At 44.5% G+C, this 4,223-nt stretch overlaps 1 long non-coding RNA gene across 1 annotated transcript; it reads right to left on the bottom strand.

The window, feature by feature from the left end:
* Nucleotides 1-204: 204 nt before the first annotated feature.
* LOC144137703 (uncharacterized) lies at nucleotides 205-3,292 on the bottom strand. The gene is made up of 4 exons (XR_013315711.1): nucleotides 3,004-3,292; nucleotides 1,895-1,976; nucleotides 1,337-1,423; nucleotides 205-606 (listed from the first exon to the last, which is right to left on the bottom strand). It is a non-coding gene; the product is annotated as an uncharacterized LOC144137703 (long non-coding RNA).
* Between the last annotated feature and the right edge of the window lie 931 nt (nucleotides 3,293-4,223).

The raw sequence follows: 4,223 nt of genomic DNA, 5'->3' as shown, positions 1-4,223 counted from the left end.
ATTGTTTGGTACTGCAATTGAACAATTTCAGACGAATTCGAGTTTGAGCTACATTTATAAGATGGTTCTCAGAGGTGCACTTTCCCAATACAGCGTTATTGTCATGGTTCCCCACAGAAAAAAACGCAGAATGTCGGAAAGTAGAAACAACATTTATTACAAATTCACTGTTTCATACAAAGCAGTGTTTATGGCTATGTTCCCTACATTCTCCGTTCCACTCAGTCTAATATTACACTTGGAATTCACTCGTCTTTACGAATCCATCTTTACACTTCCCTCTTGGGTTCCTCTTTACAGTTCCACCTGAGTTGTGATTCCCACGCTAAGTTACCGTTTTTTATGCAGCACTAACAAGTTTCTAGACAGATTGCATTCTGTCTTTTGGAGAAACTTTAAATGGGATCTATAATTTTCTGCATGAAAAAAGGCGCTTGGAAAAATTCAGAGATAAGCTTCGCAATTTACTTGGTACAGAAGCAGGTACAAAATCAGGGCACGCTGAAGATTTCCCGAAGTCGTCTGAATAACTTGTTCACTGCTGCCGCAGATGGAGGTATATATGTCAGGGGCCGTCACTTGGATTTCCCCACCTTGAAGAGCCATCTACAGAAAATTTCAGAAAAAGAACAAAATCCAGTGCAACCATAAGCCCCTCACACCAAACTACAGGCATGAAGTACGAAAAATATATTGCACGGAGACCAGATAATGAAATGAAAGGCCACACCAGAGAAGGAGTGATTTACGGCCTGTCGAATAATTTCACATCATTTCAGTAATCGTTACAGAGAGTAATTTGGCCGCATTGTTCAGGACAACGCGAAGCCACTATAGTCATACCGGCCAACCTTCCCGAATTTTAATCGTGCCGTGTTCCAGTTTATCTCACGAAATGTTTCTGCAGGCTCACCCAGAACAGGCAGAAACTTTGGGCTACGAGATAAACTCACATACATTTGCAAAAGAGAAAACAAAAACATTTCCGCGCCTTCATGTCGAATCACTAGTACACGCAACAGAGCGAACGTCGCACTAAACTCAGGAAACGCACTAAACGTCGCACTAAACTGAGGCCTTCGGGTCTTGAAGGTACAATAAATGAAATGAAATGAAATGAAACGTGCTTTCACGATGCTGACGCCGTCTGCTCCACATTTTTGGCTGTACTTATACATCTCCCTTACCTTTCCCCCTCCCCCCCCCCCCCCTTGTACTGGCAGTTTCATTTTGAACAAGGATCCCACGTGGAAGCCGAAACGTTTTTCATTTCAGTAAAATGTTCTTATCGGTGGTTTCTTCCTCGGCTATCAGTAAAAAGGAATCGCCAACTTACATTTTTTCTTCGTCTAGATGTGTTGTGGGAGAGGGTACATCTAGAACTTGCACCGATCTTCAAGTGGCATTCCCAGGAGGTTTGTGCCTGTAATGACTCGAAGGGTTATTTGAGTTCAAATGTAATAGGCTTTACAGCTGGGCAGTTGGTATACATTCATAATGAAAGAACACCTCAAATTTGACCAGACGAAGAAAAGAACACAGTACAAGCACCCACTAACAACTGGAGCTTACTAAAGAGCTCTTTTCGAAAAAGAGTTCTTCTTGTTGGCTCTGCAAAACCACGCATCTTATAGAATAGCTAGAGTTGCTGAAAAACTACAAAACTCCATGCGGAGGAAATCATTATGTGAATTCATAAAGTTCATGTAGTAACGAACTGATAGAAAGAGTCACTAAATATGAGGCAAAATAAGCTATGAAATATAACATCATAACACTTGAATAAAAGCCTCGAATTTTTACAAGTGAATCATACTTTTGTCTGTGCAGGCCTGGGTGCCATCTTTATAAAGAATATTTGAATGAATGAGTTTTAGTTATTGCATTTTTATACCGTTGTTTCCACGGAAATCAGACTTCATTTCAACTTGTGTCATACGCAGGGGAGTCCTGGTTGTCAGCTCAAGGAACACTGCCTGCAAGAAAAACAGTAGTGTTGATAAGTCATAGCATAGTTAGCCATATGCAACCACACGTTTCGAACAGCCAGGAACCGATGAGGGTGCAGCACCCATTTGTACACCTGCACCTGTCTCTGTGTAATTCGTCACAATTTCTGTATCATCAAAAAAACAACAACAATCAAGCAGCCTGCATGCTGCCACAATCTGTAAACTCGCTTTACTGCACTACCCTAGGATCACGCGAAACAACCATTTGCCCTGAAATACCACGCGAATAAATAAACGACTGGTTTGTGCGAATGAGAATAATAAACCCACTTAACATGGTGAAAATGGCCCGCTGTCTCAAAATGACCAACACTAAATTTACCCACTGAAGGAAAAGAATTACAAAAATGAAGAGTGTTGTACATATGAAAACTTTTTATTGTACGGTAGGACAAACTTTCACAAAAAAGAGGCTTGTGCTGGACAAAAGGGAGTTTAGAAATTTCGGGCAGCATTTAGTGGACTACTTGTGTTTATCCGGATATATTACTACAAGACCAATAAACTCGACACCATTCCGAACATATGCAGCGAGAAAAATGAACATTTCCCAACGGCTGAAACAAAATGGTAATACCTAGAGAATATCGCGATAATATAAGACTTTAATGGGAAAAAATTCAATTATTCAAACAGAGCTACCTGACAATTACATGGGCCAATAGCTCGTCAAGTGCGCCCGATGCAGCCAACAGCGTAAATAAAACGCTCAACACATGACGAAGGCGCGCAAACAGAGCAGAAAGCAGGTCACGAGCGCCGTTACCTGTTACAATGTACGGGCTTTCACGATCGTCCGCTCTAGTCTGACGCAACGAACGCAAGCCCGTGATTTCATTCAGTTGCCGTCGAGGACAACAGAAAACGTCCAGCGAAGCAAGCAGTCAGGTAACGAAAATCCCTCTCGAATGCTGCAATTTCAAATTGAAAAGCCCCCAGCGAAAAGATACATCCAATGAAAACGCGGAAACCGTTACGGGAGTATACTCACCGAGTTCGCTTTCACTGGCACCGGGGCATTGCGAACTTTATACTGGTCGTAGAAGAACGGGCCGTGTAGCACTGCCAGTCACAAATGGGCTCGCCGCAGCCTCCCCGACTCACGCCGGCAAATAAGTCTTGTATTGCGAACTTGATACTGGTCGTAGAAGAACGGGCCGTGTAGCGCTGCTAGTCACAAATGGGCTCGCCGCAGCCTCCACGACTCACGCCGACAAATAAGTCTTGTAACAGCAATCCTCGCGTCATCGTAGGGGTATCACAGCGGTAAAAAGGCTCGAGTGGCGCGAAAACGCGGCCACCTGGCCTGCGGGCGCCGCCATTTCTCTATATCCCGTCATGCAACAGAGAAATCAACGGCCGTCTGGAGAGAAGGCGCGACGAGCATCTCTTATAGGTTACAGGGCGGGTTATAGGTTACAACGTAAAGGTTACATGTCAGATTTTGTTGATGTAACCTATAAATCATTAATGTAACCTATAAACCGCTTTTAACTTCACGCTTGTAACCCTTAGAATGGACTGGGATGAAGAAAACATCAAAATGGATCCGTTGTAACCTTTATTTTATAGGTTATTTCCGTTTAGAAGTTACATTATGGGTTACCAGGATTAGAGTGTACGGACAGAGCGTGGAATGCTGTGCCCAGCGGTAGGACACTATAGACATTGCCTAAAGTTCAGACAGTTCGTAGAGAGTGGTCTTGCGCTACAGTCTTTTGTGCAATTCCGTCGTTTTGAGGAAACACAGGAGCGCTTTTGTCGCCTTGTCCGCAGACGACGGAGAAGGCCAGTGGCCCAGGATTGTCTTCTCAGAGAACGGCCGCCGAGAGTCACTTTCGTAGAGTCGCAGAGAGCTGGCTGCGTTCGGTTGAAAACCGTGGACAATCGCAGAGGACATGTCGTATGGTCTCTGGTGTTTCACAGACTTCGCACGCCTCACTGGCTGCCATTCCAATCAAATAGGAGTAAGCATTTGTGAATGCGACTCCAAGCCAGAGGCGACAAAAAATGGTTGCATCAGATCGTGGGAGGCCTAATGGGAGGGGGCGCTGAAGATGGGGGTCCAGGGCATGGATACGAGCGCTCGTGAACTCTTGGGTGCTCCATTTCGATAGCGTGGTCTCCCGAGCAAGTTTTCGGAGAGTCCTAGCGGCGTCCGTCCTGGATAACGGAATAGATATGGTCTCCATTTTTTGGTGTGCCAAGCGT

Source organism: Haemaphysalis longicornis, unplaced genomic scaffold (genome assembly GCF_048455015.1).
Source record: "Haemaphysalis longicornis isolate Haplotype H1 unplaced genomic scaffold, Haemaphysalis longicornis Haplotype H1 scaffold_47, whole genome shotgun sequence".
Lineage (NCBI taxonomy): Eukaryota > Metazoa > Arthropoda > Arachnida > Ixodida > Ixodidae > Haemaphysalis > Haemaphysalis longicornis.
Note: the sequence above shows the minus strand (reverse complement) of the source record. Positions and strands in the feature narration are given on the sequence as shown.